This window comes from Phyllobates terribilis, unplaced genomic scaffold, assembly GCF_046119375.1.
Source record: "Phyllobates terribilis strain yellow unplaced genomic scaffold, ASM4611937v1 Scaffold_2__4_contigs__length_985480577, whole genome shotgun sequence".
NCBI lineage: Eukaryota > Metazoa > Chordata > Amphibia > Anura > Dendrobatidae > Phyllobates > Phyllobates terribilis.
The window spans coordinates 136,605,164-136,622,238 of NW_027362762.1; the positions used below are offsets into that span (position 1 = coordinate 136,605,164).

At 39.9% G+C, this 17,075-nt stretch overlaps 1 protein-coding gene across 1 annotated transcript in view; it reads right to left on the reverse strand.

The window, feature by feature from the left end:
• The window catches only part of ASIC1 (acid sensing ion channel subunit 1), a 457,916-nt gene extending 446,509 nt beyond the window's left edge, over positions 1–11,407 (reverse strand). Inside the window, exon 1 of the mRNA XM_073662834.1 lies at positions 10,822–11,407. The gene's annotated coding sequence lies outside the window, so the exon portion shown is untranslated. The remainder of the gene's footprint in view (positions 1–10,821) is intronic.
• Positions 11,408–17,075: the final 5,668 nt, after the last annotated feature.

The following is a 17,075-nucleotide window of genomic DNA, read 5'->3' on the forward strand; positions in this document are numbered from 1 at the left end:
GGAAGGGCTTATTTTTTTGCGCCAAGCTGATGTTTTTATTGATACAATTTGGGGGTAGTTATTATATTTTGACAGCCTGCATTTTATTCCAATATTACGGCGACCAAAAACACATAATTCTGATGTTTTAATTTTTTTTCTCGTTACGCAGTTTACCGATCAGATTAATTGTTTTTATATTTTGATAGCTCAGGCATGTCTGAGCGCAGCGATGCCAAATATATGTATTATTTTTTTAAATAGGGTAAAAGGTGGGTGATTTCAACTTTTATGTTATTTAAAACATTTTTTACACTTTTTACTTGCTTCAATAGTCTCTGAGGAGACTTGAAGCCGTGATCGTCCAATCGCTTCTACTACACATAGCCCTGCTATGTGTACCAGAAATCATCATCTCCTATGAATGGCGGCCACAGGCCAGCATTCATAAGAGATCTGCAATGACAAGTACGGAGGTCTTCTGCAGACCCCTGGCTGTCATGCCAAACCATCGGCACCCTGCGATCATGTGACATAGGCGACGATATGCGAGTTTTGTGATGCGCATCCGGTTTGCGCGAGTTCAATGCTGATGTCAGATGTTGACGGCAACATTTAACATGTTAACAGCTGCGGGTGGATCGCGAGTCCACCCGCGGCTGTTAGGGGCACATGACAACGATCAAATCAGCTGTCATGTGCCTGGAAAGATGCAGGCTCAGTGCCGGGGCCCGGAGCCAGCATCAAAGGGAGTGACATGGCCTATGACGTACCTATACGTCATAGGTCGTGAAGAGGTTAAAGGGATTATCCAATCTTAACAAAATATCCCTAACCACTGATCTTAAGAACAAGGCTCTGAAGTGCCCTGTTGAAATGGGGCAAAGGCACATATTCATTGTCCATAGGACTGGCGGAGGCAGCAAAGTACAGATCCACTCCAATATAGCACTCTAGAGCCATGTACTTAGAATCAGTGGGGATTTCAGAGGTAAGAAAGTCAGCAATCAGCAAGGTGTTTACTTGCAAAATTTCAAAAACTACTTTAAAGCTTGCAACACATATTAGATGGGCGTCATCTGAATAGTAACATAGTTTTTAAGGTTGAAGGAAGACTTAAGTCCATCTAGTTCAACCCATAGCCTAACATGTTGATCCAGAGGAAGGCAAAAAAAAAACATGTGGCAAACACTAAGCTCCACATTGGGGAAAAAAATTCGGCCAACCACCATCTCTTCTGACTCTTTGGCCAAGTGCTCCTGTGCTCTCTATGAGAAAGCCGCTAAGTGATATGTCAGCCGATGACATGTCACGGCTGTACACACAAATTGAGATCCCTTAATAAAGACCTTAAAATAAAACATACCTTTTATTTTTAAAATTTTAAATGTAAATAACGGAAGGAGTAACACACACTCTAAAAAATTATGACACGGCTGAACCTGTCGATATCGGCGAGTGAATCCTACATTAGTCTAAAGTGTATGGGAGACTTAAGGGTGTGCGCACTCAGCGTCTTTTTCAGACGGGTCTAGTCAGGAAATAACCTGAAAAAGCGTTTCAAAAATTTTAAAAAGAAACAACATATGCGCTGCAATGTCCTGTGCATATGTTCTGTCTTTTTGAACGTCTTTTAACTGTAAGACTGTGAAAGCTGTGAAGCGACTAAAGGCTATGTTCACACATTGCGTTTTGCTGCGTTTTTTATGCAAATTTTAAACTGCGTATTACAGTACTAGCAAAAGCTATGAGATTTCAGAAATCTCATGCACACACATTGTTTTTTTTTTCCTGACTGAATTGGAAAACTGCTGTGTTTTTGAAAACTGCAGCATGTCACTTCTTTCAGCGTTTTTGCATAGAAAGCAATGGGTAGTGCAAAAACGAAGTAAAAACGTAGCAAAAACACAGGTATCAGGTTTTGTTGCATTTTTAGTGAAAAAAAGCAGTTACAGCAGTATGTGAAACACATTTATTTTTGTGATTTTCCCAAGTTAAACTATAATGTCCTGGTCTCCTCACCTGAGAATGGCAGTTAGGATTAATATAGTTTAATTAAATTAGTGATATGTATAGAGTAAACATTGGCTGACCCAGGTGTGAAATTGAACAATACCTGGTTACCTCAAGGGCTGACCAAAGTGTAAAAGTAAACAGTGTCCTACAAACTCAAAGTTCTGCTAATGTCTTAGGTAAACTATTCCAGACCAATTCACCCCCCCAGCTGTTACATTTGTAATTATGTATTTTTTCATGAATTCATGTGAACTTTTCTGCTCAGAAAAGTCAATATTTTTTCAGATATAAAAATCTTTTTCCACTAAATAATTTGATCAAATTACCCTTTTTCCCAAACTGGTTTTATGGTTTCACATATGTCTTGCATTGGTGACCTGTGTTCATGCTTCTGTGGTTGAAGCAAAGATGAACTTTGGAATCCTGAAAAACGCAGCAAAAAGTGCAGTAACACCTGCTTTTTGTAAGCTGCTTCTGAACTGCCACGAGAGCAGGTTTTGCCTGCAGAAAAAAAAAACGTAGCAAAAACACAACGTGTGAACATAGCCGAAATAGCCAACCTGACCATTCTTCTGACGGCTTTCGGCTCACTACTTTAAAGACACATTAAAAAAAATGCTAGGGGCAAAGTAACTGAGTAAGCGACCAAAAAGATGCCAAGAAGACACTTCGGGAAAAATACTTCCGGTGTTTTCCTGAAGCGTCTTTCTCTGCACGAAAAAATACAGCATCTTAGAGTTGAAGCAAAGTGGATGGCATTAATAGAAATCTCATGCCTACTAGGCTTTTCAAATCTGCACCATGTCAATTTCTTTTGTGGGTACACTGAGTTTTATGAGTGGCTTTTCCCCATGAAATCATATTAGATGTGGAAAATCTGCAAGTAAAATACGCAGATGCGTTTTTAGTGCTTTTCCACTATGGAAATGTACTAAAAACACATGTAATCCACACATGAGTGTATCAATAAAGTTTTGTGAAGACAAAATACCAAGAAGTATCATAAACAAAGTAGCTTTACTTAAAACATGACATGCAAAAAAAGAGTCACTGTCACTTTATGAGGTAATACCTCTGAAATGCTTCAACGGATCCCGCTGATTCTAAGATTGTTTTTGGTGACATATTGTACTTCATGATTGTGGTAAAATTTCTTCGATATCACTTGCGTTTATTTGTGAAAAAACGGAAATTTGGCGAAAAATGTGAAAATTTTGCAATTTTCAAAATTTGAATTTTTACGCCCTTAAATCAGAGAGATATAGCACACAAAATACTTAATGAATAACATTTCCCACATCTCTACTTTACATCAGCACAATTTTGGAACCAAAATGTTTTTTTATTAGGCAGCTATAAGGGTTAAAAGTTGACCAGCGATTTCTCATTTTTACAACAACATTTACAAAACCATTTATTTAGGGACCACATCATATTTGAAGTGACTTTGAGGGGTCTTTATGACAGAAAATACCCAAAAGTGACACCATTCTAAAAGCTTCAGCCCTCAAAATGCTCAAAACCACATTCAAGAACTTTATTAACCCTTCAGGTGCTTCACAGGAATTTTTAGAATGTGGAAGAAAAAAAATTAACATTTAACTTTTTTCACTAAAATGTTACGTTAGACCCAAATTTGTTTATTTTTGCAAGGGTAACAGGAAAGAATGGACCCCAAAATTTGTTGTGCAATTTTCCCTGAGCACGCAGATACCCCATATGTGGGGGAAAACCACTGTTTGGGCGCACGGCAGAGCTCAGAAGGGAAGGAGCGCCATTTGACTTTTTGAATGTAAAATTTGCTTGAATAATTAGCGGACGCCATGTTGCGTTTGGAGAGCCCCTGAAGTGCCTAAACAGTGGATACCCCCCCACAAGTGACACCATTTTGAAAACTAGACCTCTCATGGAACTTATCTAGATGTGTGGTGAGCACCTTGAACCACCAGGTGCTTCACAGAAGTTTATAACATGGAGCCGTGAAAATAAAATTTTCACATTTTTCCCACAAAAATGTTTTTCAGCCGTCATTTTTGCATTTTCTTAAGAGTATCAGGAGAAATTGCACCATGCAACTTGTTGTGCAATCTCTTCTGAGTAAGCCGATACCCCATGTGTGGGGGAAAACCACTGCTTGGGCGCACGGCAGGGTTCGGAAGGGAAGGAGCGCCATTTGACTTTTTGAATGTAAAATTTGCTTCAATAATTAGCGGATGTGCCCCTGATGTGCCTAAACAGTGGAAAAACCCCACAAGTTACACCATTTTGGAAACTACACCCCTCAGGGAACTTATCTAGATATTTGGTGAGCACCCTTAACCCCCAGGTGCTTCACAGAAGTTCATAACATGGAGCCGTGAAAATAAAAAAATCAAACTTTTTTCCACAAAAATGATTAGCCCCAAATTTTTTATTTTCACAAGGGTAAGAGGAGAAAATGGAACCTAAAAGCTGTTGTGCAATTTCTCCTGAGTATGCCAATACCCTATATGTGGGGAAAATACACTGTTAGGGTTCAGAAGGGAAGGAGCACTGTGTGACTTTTTGAATGCAAAATTGGCTGGAATCAAGAGCAGACGCCATGTCGCATTTCGGGAGCTCCTGATGTGCCTAAATAGTGGAAACCCCCCCACAATTGACTCCATTTTGGAAACTAGACCCCTCAAGGGGTATCGTGTACATTTTAAACCCAGAGGTACGACAGAATTTGATAACATTAGGTCATCATATCGAATAAGTTGTCATTAATCTTGAGCGCAAGTGCTCGCTACTTGAGTTTGCATCAGGTACTCTGGTATGCACCATGTATCGTGCGTGCTCAAGTGACATGTTCGAGTCCCCGTCCTGCATGTTTCACGGTTGTTAGACACTTCGATCACAGCATTGCGGGGGTTAATGTGCTGGGAGCGGTATGGGACCGCTCCCTGCACATAGCATCGGGTGTCAGCTGTGACAATCAGCTCACACCCGGCGGCGATTGCCCCACACCGCTTGTGTACGGGCGCGATCGCATTATGCGTAATATTACGTAGCTGGTCCATAAGTCCCAGGGCGCAGCTACCTACTATTACTGACGTTGTCGGAAAGGGGTTAAAAGGGTTTTCCCACGAATGAAAGTTCATTTTAATCAATAGATCTTGGAATGCTGTAATGTCTGTATACTCTTTTGCTTCCTCCCCTGCCCAGGAGATGTGGTATGATCAGACCATGTTCCTGTACGGTCAGACACAGCCATTACACAGTACACAGCAGCGGCACATGCATAAGATTATCTCAGCACAGGTACATTTTATTTAAATACATCCAATTGTGGAAGTTATTATTATTCCAAGATATATCGATTAAAATAAACTTTTGTTTGTGGGAAAATCCCTTTAACCCCTTGGGTTTTTCTGTTTTTGCTCCCCTTCTTCCCAAAGCCGTAACTTTTTTATTTTTCCGTCAATATGGCCATGTGGGGGCTTGTTCTTTGCGGGACGAGTTGTACTTTTGAACAATGCCATTGATTTTACCATATAGTGCACTGGAAAATTGGAAACAAAGTTCCAACTGCAGTTAAATTGCAAAAAAAGTGTAATTCCACAATTTTTTTTTACCATGTTCACTAAATGTTCACTAATAGCTAAAACTGACCTGCCATTATGATTCTCTGGGTCATTACGAGTTCATACATACCAAACATGTATAGGTTCTTTTTTTATTTAAGTGGTGAAAAGAAAATCCAAACTTTGTAAAAAACTAAAAAACAAATGGCACCATTTTCCGAGACCCATAGTGTCTCCATTTTTTGGGATGTGGGGCTTATTTTTTGTGTACCGAGCTGACATTTTTATTGATATCATTTTGGGGATAGATACAATGTTTTGATTGCCCGTTATTGCAATGTTGCAGAGACCAATAAAACGTAATTTTGGCGTTTTGATTCTCTTTCTCGTTACACCGTTTAGCAATCGGATTAATTCATTTTAGATATTGACAGATCGGGCGATTCTGAATGCGGCGATACCAAATATGTGTATTTTTTTATTATTATTGTTTTCATTTGAATGGGGCAAAAGGGGGGTGAGTTGAACTTTTAAAAATTTTTTTTTATTTTTTTTATAATTTTAAAAACTTTTTTTTTTTTTTTTTTTACTTTTTACATGCTTCAATAGTCTCCTTAGGAGACTTGAGACTTCAGCCCTGCTATGTGTAACAAAAATGCTCATCTGTCATTAGCACTGACCGCTGGGCGGCGCCTGCAGACCCCAGGTTGTCATGCCAACCCATCGGTGCCCCGTAATCATGTGACAGGGGTGCCGATGGGAGGAGCTAATGACGCGCTTCCGGCGCTATCATGTTAAACGCCGCTGTCAGAGATTGACAGCTGCATTTAACATGTTAACAGCCGTGAGTGGATTGCGATTCCACCCATGGCTGTCAGGGGCACATGACAGCTGATCAAAAAGGTGTGGGCTCAGCGAGGGGGAGGTGACCAATGACGTACCTATACGTCATAGGTCGTAAAGGGGTTATTAAAGTAGTTAGTAGCATTAAAGTAAAAAAAAAATGAAGTTAACATTCACTGATTTTTATCTGCTGCCCACCACCGTCTTAGGCAGGTGCCCACATTAAAACAGACTCCGGATCATCACCTAAACATATTTATATGTATATATATTCAATGCCTAGATATTTTATCTTGAAATGACAACTCTATACCAGTACAAGTACTTTTGTATCTATAAGTAACAATAGCTGTTAGTAGTATTGGTAATAGTAGCTATGAATACTAGCAGTAGTAATTATTGGTAATTACTTGGTCATTGTCGTTTCAAGAAACTTTGCATGAATCAATAGTAGAAGCAAAGATAAGAAACTTTGTAATACATCTTGTCAGAAAAATGTGATTCTTTTGTCACTTCTGAGCCACTTATCTCCCCCAGCTGATAGAGGTGATATTAATAGTAGTATACATTGTTATAAGTAGTAACTGTAGCTATAAGTAATAGTACTAGTAGATAAGTAATTGTAGTAGTAGTAGCTACAGGTAGCTATAGCAGGAGTGATAATAATATTACTATTAGTAGATAAGTAATATAAGTAGTAGCTATAAGTAATATTTGTAGTAGCTATATGTGATATAAGTAGTAGCAGCTATAAGCAATACCAGTAGTAGCTGTAAGTAATATTAGTAGTGACAGCTATAGGTAATACCAGTAGTAGCTGTGTATAAGTGACATTAGTAGAGGTTTCAGGCAATAGCTGTAGATAGCTATAGTTAATATAATGATACAATAGGTAAAATTAGTAGTCATAGCTGTAGATAATAGTAGTAGCTACAGGTGATGTAACGCCATGGCCCCACTATCAGTGTTTGGTCAGTATTTTTTCTCAGGAGTGGGAGCCAAAACCAGGAGTGGGTGATAAATGCAGAATTGGTGACTTGTTTCTATTATACCTTTTCTCTGATTGTTCTTCACCTGGTTTTGGCTCCCACTTCTGAGAAAAAATACTGATCAAATACTGATAGTGGGGCCGTGGCCTTAGTAGTAGATGTTATATGATAGTAAGAGTAGCTAGAAGGCTGGGTTCACACCATGTTTTAGCCACACATCAGTGGCCCCATCAAGGCTTCTGCTGCAAGCTCTGAAAAATGTGATTCAGGTGTATCCACCTATGGGGCCATTGGCTTTAAGGAGAACCAGACAGCAGATTCATGCTGCCCGATTGACAGGCAACATGTATTAGACACTGACTGCATGATTTCAGCCAGGTATGTTTGAAATGCAACCAAAGACAAAGCCGGACAGTAGACTAGTCGGACAGGCGGGTCCCCGACGGCTTATCCCTGCCCTCCCCCCTGTAGTAACAGGTCTATCCTAATACATGCACGCAGGGAGAGACCTGTCACACAAGGGAAGCAGGCGGGGAGAAGCCGCCAGGGACACACCTGTCTGACTAGTTTCCTGTGTGGCTTGGTCTCCAGCAGCTTTTACGTTATGGTTTTCTTTGAAATGTCATAACTAAATTTAGTAGCTGTAGATAAAAATAATAGTAGTGATGGGAAATAAATAGTAGTAGATACATAGCATGTGATGTTAGACGTAGATGTAATATTACTTGTAGTAGCTAGAGTATAAGTCATATTAGCAGTAGGTATTATATATAATCGTAGTAGTAGATCTAGCTATTATTAGTAGTATTAGTTATATGTAATATTAGAAGTAGTAGTAGTAATAGCTCTAAGTAACATCAGCAGTATATATTATATGGCATATTATTAATACAGCTATATGGAATATAAGTAATCGATGTGTAGTATTAGTAGTATTATCTGTAAGTACTGATAAATATAGGTATTATTACTGGTAAGTATAGGTATTATTACTGGTAACTAGGTAATATTAGTGGCAACTATAGGTAATATTAGTGGCAACTATAGGTAATATTAGTGGTAACTATAGGTAATATTAGTGGCAACTATAGGTAATATTAGTGGCAACTATAGGTAATATTAGTGGTAACTATAGGTAATATTAGTGGCAACTATAGGTAATAGTGGCAACTATAGGTAATAGTAGTCGTGATTATACATATCATTAGTAGTAGTAGATATAAGTAGTAATATTAGTATTAGTAGCTATAAGTAACAGTAGTAACTAAAAGTATTAGTAATGCTAATAAGAAGTCTCGGTACATTGGCTGTAATATTAATACTGATACAGTAAATACAGAGAGGTAAAAGGATAAGTGAGAAATAAGAAGTGATGACTAAGCAGCCTCCATACTGACCCGTGTGGTTTGTGGGGCAGTCAGCCCATGATATATGGCTCTGTGCAATGAGTAAGAACACTTTATCTCTGTCTAAATAATTTCCATATTCAGTTTCTCCCGTTCAAGTATTCATATAAATTCCCTGTGAGCTGCATAATGTATTTTCTCTGTTATCAGCCATTCGGGCTGCAGAAAGACTGGCTGTGATGTTCTTCTATGGCTTTAATGTCTGAAAATCTAAAAATGTGCATGTGGTCACCACATTATCTCACTTATCTCTGAAAAGAAACTGACTGAAAAATGTTATTTCTATGCAGCAGCCCTTCTAAGTAGTTTTACTTCTGCGATCTGCGAACTTTAGGATTCAGGTTCCTTTAATTTTCCCTTTAATTGTCCCTATGTACTGACCATGTGCCACGCCACAAATGGCAGCACTTAATGGAATGATTTGGTGTTTTTTCATGATCTCTTCTAAAGTCCTGTCATTTATCGCTGGACAACTGATCAGATCCAGTTTAAGCCTCATGCCAGGAAATGCTAACCCAGCCTGCCCACACAATATTACATGTAAGTGGCTAAAGACTCCCACAGTGAGGGATGAAAGATGGTGACACAGTGAATAGTCCAGGAGAAAAGCTCAATGTGTGACTCCAACTGGATCTGGCAGCAACAAAACACTGCACATAAGAGCTGGGCTGGGGAAGGAGCCTGTGTGGCTGTAGTGCTAGATGCACACATGTAGCAGAGCTGAGCTTATTTCTTGCATTGTCATAATAGTAGGTTTATATTGGTATAATACAGCTTTATGGAAACCCACAGAGAACACAGTGTAATGTAATGCAGCTATACCAAATGACAAACTCAGCTCTGCTACACCCATACATAAACATCTCCCTATATAAGAAACAGGTTTATTCCTTATAGATTTTATATTATTTTACTAATTTCTATTGCTGAATTTGATGTTAGAAATATCTGTCCCCTATAAATGGCTAATGCTAATAGCAATAATAATAATAATTAATAATAAATACAAGACCTTCCATACAATACAATATACACAGTAATATATATCTGCAATATACTGAACCATTTAATACATATTTATAAATATATATAGAGATATTATATATTAATATATATATATTATTTAATACAGTCCATTAGTTATTAGTGTAATTCCAATAAACAGACAATAATTTTATACATTGATAAACCTTGTTATAGCACAGATGAACAAGTGATATCCAAGAAAAAAGAATGGAAACACAAATGCATAACAGGTGTATATAAGACATAATTGCATATTAATAGCTGTAAGTGCATAGGAATTAAGAAGGGACATACACAGATACAGAACCATGTCCAAGTCACCGGAGTGACTGATACGGTGTACATGCACGGGCAGCCTGGACATGCCAGGAAAGGAAACAGCACTGATGTGGATGGGACGTCTCCCCTTCATGAGAGACTTAGCTACCCTCCTGTATGCACTGGCACACCTACCCATATCTACATAAGAAAACCTCAGGTACCACCTTAAATTTCAATTTACTTAAATAAACCCCCCATAACTCAATGCATGATGGATATGCAAGAAAGACTTGCAGATAAATGCTTCAGACTGTGTGATCAGCGCTCTACATGTGATGCCAGTACCAGCTAAGTAACATAAAAGAGACGCCAACTACCAATATAGCATCTAAATGACTATTAATAAGCCTGAACCCTAAGTGCAGACTCATGACTGAGCCCGTATACAGTGACACAACTCGTAACACAAGTGTGCGCACTACATCCTAATGTAGATGTGGCCGTAGAGCCGGCTGCATCTCTACAGGATGATGAGTGTCTGTGATGGAGAGGCTACAGAGCCGGCTGCATGCCACCTCTGGCTCACTCACATAGACATCTGCAGATGTTGGGGCGCTGGGACATGCATGCATGCAGGGTGATGCACCTTCTGGATGATGCACGTTAATAACGATGAGGCTGACATGCTGGGAGAGGGCGATCAATGCTGAACATACATGCATTGTGTGCTAGACATTGGAGCACAGCAGCACTCACCTGCAGGCAGGGCCAGTCTGATCACACTCTGCACTGATGAGACAGATCGCATATAGCAGCACTCCCCCCGCACCGCAGAGACAACACAGGACCCCCACACCTTACCGCAGACTCACACACACAACACCCTGCTGCAGGCGCTCACACACACACACACACACGCAGGCTGCAAGGCACAAAGACGGAGAGGCAGAGATGTCTCTGTCAGCCCCTCAGTAACAGTGTGTCAGTGTGAGCTGAAGAAATGCTCCGTCCCTGCGCTACGCCTGTGTGGATATGTCTGTTCCCTCTGTGTGTGTTGCATGCGTCTATCTCCTCATTACTGGGATGTGAGTGTGTGTGACCATCTCCCTTCCCCCAAAACCAGCTGCTTCCCCATAGCAGCAAGAAGCCGCCACTGTTTAGGACCAATACAGGAGAGATTAACCCCTTCCGGCTTGAGCCTGATCACACAGCACCGTTTCCCGTCATCCGTATCCCCTCACAAGAGAGACCCGCACACCAGCGTCTCCGTCATCCATGCCCCTATACGGAGACCTGCCCAGCAACACTTCAGTCATTCATACTCCCAGCTGCAAGAAGCCACTTCTGTCATTCACACTTCAGTATGGCGGGGTGCACCCATACAGATTTCACCATGGTCCGGAGGAAGATGACCGGTCGCAGAGATAATTACTGCAAAGAAGGCAGCAAGATCCGATCTGACGGATAATCTGACATTGCGTAGTGATAACAGCTATCGGTATAATCGTGGCGCGTTAGTGGTGATCAATGGGAACACTCCTTTATAGGGAACAGTAGGATTTCTATATGGCTTATATACAGTAAGTGGGCAGCCCGGACAGTCGTCTCCAGGATGAACTATCAGGACTGGGACTGACTAGGAGAATAATCACAGCCTACGTCACACTCATATATGGTACTCGTCACATGCGTCAGGACTACTGCTATGGAAACATATAGTATGACTCCTATTTCTAAACTCCACAGGCCTCACATAACTTTACTTCATTGTGGTCACTGCCAAAACTATCATTAGGACCTGTGTACTCTTGCTCACATTGAATTTTTTGAGGTGAACTAATCCGACAAGTTTTTCAAACAGAAACTTCCTTGGGCTCTGTGCACACAGATTTTTTGGAGCAGAAACTGAGCAAAACCTCTACGTTTTTGACTAGTTTTGAGTTTTCAAGGAGTATTTGAAGAGTTTCCACTCCAAAACCTCCTTAATAAACTCAGTCTGCACATACCCTTATCAAAAGACTGACCGTCACTTCCAAACAGAAAACAGGTGTGTACAGGTGAAAACTAAGAGTAGCCATCTCCATATATAACTAACAAATAAAGTAGCACTGTGTAGCTCTATAGCATGGAAACATGAAATATATGAAATTTGAATTGAAATACTGCTCTAGAAAATAGGAAAAAAATTAAATACTTAGCACACAATTCATGTGTACCCGGTAGCCACGATAAGGCAATTCTCTCTGCTGGGAACCTATCTAGTGTGAATTCTTTCTTAGGCTGAAGCCTACATGTATATGGGAAGGTAGGATCTTGCTGTGATTAAAACAGCCAGAGGCTGATGGGTGGAGTGCTCGGTCAGAGAGCCTATGTATACAAATATCAAAAGACTAACCATCACTTCCAAACAGAAAACGGGTGTGTACAGGTGCAAACTAAGAGTAGCTATCTCTATTTGCAACCAACAAATAAAGTTGCACTCTGTATCACTATAGTATACAAACATAAAAAATGAAATTTGAATTGCATTACTCCAATTTTTCCTATTTTCTAGAGCAGTAATGCAATCCAAATTTCATATTTCCCATATACATGTAGGCTTCAGCCTAAGAAATAATTCACACTAGATAGGTTCCCAGCAGCGAAAATCGCCTTATTGTGGCTGTAGGGTACACATGAATTGGACAGTTTATGTGCTAAATATTTTACATTTTTCATATTTTCTAGAGCAGTAATGCAGTTCCAATTTCATACATTTCATGTTTACATCATATAGCGTTACAGAGTGCTACTTTATTTGCACATAACTTTAAGCTATGTGCACACGGCGTCTTTTAGACGTCTTTTCCCAGGCAAAACTGTTCAGGGAAACTGTTTCCTGAAGCATCTTCGCAGCTGCCAGCATCTTTTAAGCCATATTCTCCCTTTCAGTATTTTGTAAGTATTTTACATCAGTATCTGTAAGCCAAAGCCAGGAGCGATTGAAAAATGCAGAAGTGGTGCAGGTGTTTCCATTAGGCCATGTTCACACGTTCAGTATTTGGTCAGTATTTTACCTCAGTATTTGTAAGCCAAAAAAAAGAGTGGAACAATCAGAGGAAAAGTATAATAGAAACATGTCACCACTTCGGCATTTTTTCATATGTGTTCTTTGGAGCAAATTCCATCAAGATCCGCTTCAAAGAAGGGACACAATTTTTTTTTTCCCACCAACCATTTTTTAAAATCTCTTCAGAAAAAAAAGTTCAAAAACCTTTTCATATGAACAGCAAGATGGATTTCCTTTAGGAATGAATAGAAATAGCTAGGGTTAAGGTTGGGCTAGGGTTAGGGTTCTGCTAGGGTTAGGTTTGTGCTAGGGTTATACTAAGGTTAGGGTTAGGGTTGTGTTAGGGTTAGGGTTGTGTTAGGGTTAGGGTTGTGCTAGGGTTAGGGTTGTGCTAGGGTTAGGGTTGTGCTAGGGTTAGGGTTGTGCTAGGGTTAGGGTTGTGCTAGGGTTAGGGTTGTGTTGGGGTTGGGATTTTGTCAAAAGTAAAGAAAAAAAAATGATGACTATATGGCGACTAGTGTTGAGCGCAAGTGCTCACTACTTGAGTTTGCATCGGGTGCTCGGGTTTTCACCGAGATTCGCGGGTGCTCGAGTGACATGCTTGAGTCTCTGCCCCATATCATTTGCAGCTGTTATACAGCCAAAAAAACCTTGCGGGGATTGCTTGCCATGCACGAGGGATCCCCGCATGTTTTTTTTTTGGTGTCTAATAACCGTGAAACATGCGGGGTGGGGACTCGAGCATGTTACTTGAGCACCTGCAATACTTGGTGCATACCCGAGTACCCGATGCAAACTCAAGTAGTGAGCATTTTCGCTCAAGACTAATGACAACTTATTCAATATGATGACCTAATGTTATCAAATTCTTTGTCGTACCTCTGGGTTCAAAATGTTCACTATACCCCTTGATAAAATCTTTGAGGGGTATAGTATCCAAAATGGGGTCACTTGTAGGGGATTTCCACTGTTTAGGCGCATCAGTGGCTCTCCAAACGCGATATAGCATCCGCTCCTTATTCCAGCCAATTTTGCGTTCAAAAAGTCACACAATGCTCCTTCCTTTTAGAACTCTGCCGAGTGCCCGAACAGTATATTTTCCTCACATATGGTGTATCGGCATACTCAAAAGAAATTGCACAACAGTTTTTGGGGTCCATTTTCTCCTCTTACCCTTGTGAAAATAAAAAATTTGGGGCTAAAAGATCATTTTTGTGGAAAAAGTTTGATTTTTTTTTATTTTCATGGCTCTACGTTATAAACTTCTGTGAAGCACCTGGGGGTTCAGGGTGCTCACCACACATCTAAAAAAGTTCCCGGAGGGGTCTAGTTTCCAAAATGGTGTGGGGGGTGTTTCTACTCTTTAGGCACATTAGGGGCTCCCCAAACGCAACATGGCGTCCGCTAATTATTCAAGCAAATTTTACATTCAAAAAGTCAAATTATACTCCTTCCCTTCCAAACCCTGCCGTGTGCCCAAACAGTGTTTTCCCCCCACATATGGGGTATCGGCGTGCTCAGGAGGAATTGCACAACAAAAATAAAAAAAATTGGGGTCTAAAGTAAAATTTTGTGAAAAAATGGAAATATTCATTTTTCTTCCACATTCCAAAAATTCCTGTGAAGCACCCAAAGGGTTAATAAACTTTTTGAATGTGGTTTTGAGCAACTTGAGGGATGCAGTTTTTAGAATGGTGTCACTTTGGGGTATTTTCTGTCATAAAGAAATGGTTTTGTAAATTTTGCTGGAAAAATGAGAAATCGCTGGTCAACTTTTAACCCTTATAGCTCCCTAACAAAAAAAATTTTGGTTCCAAAATTGTGCTGATGTAAAGTAGACATGTGGGAAATGTTATTTATTAACTATTTTGTGTGACATCTCTCTAATTTACGGGCATGAAAATTCAAAGTTTGAAAATTTCAGATTTTTTCACAAATAAACGCAAGTGATATCGAAAAAACAGTCTCAGAATCAGGCGGATCCGTTGAAGCGTTCCAGAGTTATTACCTCATAAAGTGACAGTGGTCAGAATTGTAAAAATTGGCCTGGTCATTAACGTGCAAACCACCCTCGGGGGTAAAGGGGTTAAAGAAGAAACTTGCACTGCTTCTATCATTCACACTTTGGAAAGGCCTGAACATCACCTCAATCATTTATCCTCAGTCCTATGGAAAGATCTTCATATTACTTCTTTTATTTATAGTTCCAAGTTCTTCCCATTGCTTCAGTTATTCATTGTCCATAAGGAGACCTATGACCCAGTTCACATTACTTTTATCATTTACAGTGCCATCTTACACCACGTCTGACATAAATATTATCTCCAAAAAATCTGCATGTCCCTTGCTAATTTTAGCTTTATGGAAAAACCTGCATGTTGCATCTATCCCTCATTTTTATATAGAAAATCCTATGCATTCATTCTTCACATTACTCATATATACCCATAGAAAGATCTGCATATTACTCTACTCATTTATACTTATTATTGTCTATGCTGCGCCATTGAAAAGGACCTGTCACTAGGTCCAAAGTGTCCAGTTTTTTTCTCGTATTTTACTCCAACCGCTTCCCTGAGTATTCCATTTTTTTCTTATTTTTAAGCAGAGCACAGTAAGGACTAAGGTTTCCTTTGAAAGATATTTTTAGTTTGTTTAGTTTTTACTGGGCAGGATCCTTTAAAGGGGTTGTCCACTACTACGACAACCTCTTCTCGATCTGAATGTTTGGTGCCGATAAAATAAAACCACTTATACTCACCTCTCATGCCGTTTCAGCAGTGTCGACACTCGCGTTCCCGGGGCTCATGTCACGTGACCCCTGTGCCCAACTGGCGTCACTGTCCCCACCTTCTGACAAATCGAACATCAAGAGGTAGTCAGAGAGAAGCCGCAGCCCAGACTTCCTGTTGATGTTCAATACGTCCGAAGTCTGGGCCAGTGACACCAGCGCTGATTGGGCGTAGGGCTCATGTGTCATAACAACCGCACAGGAGCCCCGGGAACACAAGTGCCAACACGGCTGGAACGGCGCCAGCACGGGAGGTGAGTATAAGTGTTTTTATTTTATCGATGCCAAACATTCAGATCGAAAGGGGTTGTCCTATTAGTGGACAACCCCTTTAATTGTTTTCAGCCTGTTATCCAAGTACCCCAGAAAGTTCATGCCATGTCTAAGGGAGAATCACATTTAATAGGCAGTACTGTGTATGACCATGACCTAGGGGGTACATTGATGTCATTTAGTTTTTGTAGGCAGCAATTAGGAATATTGACAAACGTAGAATGGATGCCATTTATTATATCATTTATACTTGCAATGGCTCGCTGGAGTACAAAGAGCCAAATTCATTAAAGGTTGCAAGCCACTTAATGAATTTGGTGAATCTTTTCAGTGGAATGCGCTTCTGTGCACTTTACCAGAAATGTTACTCTAGTCAGAGACTGGAGTAGAATTTCTAACATAAAAAACACAAACACTTTTGGCGAATTTGAATGGCGGACATAACCACTCCCCGTCCCAGCCTGGCTCTACCCCAGTCCTTCCCATTTTATCATTGCTGCTTCAAACTTGCATTAAAATGCCAAAAGTTACAACATTTTTGTGCAAATCTACGTTTTGCAAAAAAATTCTGTATTTCCAAACATTTCACACCACTTAGTCTTCACACATATACTATTTAATGGAGAGACATAGTAAATGATTGCTACCACTAGATAAACCTTAATAATTCTAAATATGTTTTGCTTTTCATTTCTTTTGAAAATGACTGCAATAAGACAGGGGAGGGTGGCCACTTTCCCAAACTGAGAAGCTTGTTTTATTTGCAGAGTATAAATTCAGGAAGAAATAGATGAGTTGATTGGAAAGATCTTTCATCTCTTGTTTTATTCTATGTCAAATAATGTAGTAAACGTATTTATTGTGTAATGTGATGACTCATGAGACGGGTGCATCTAC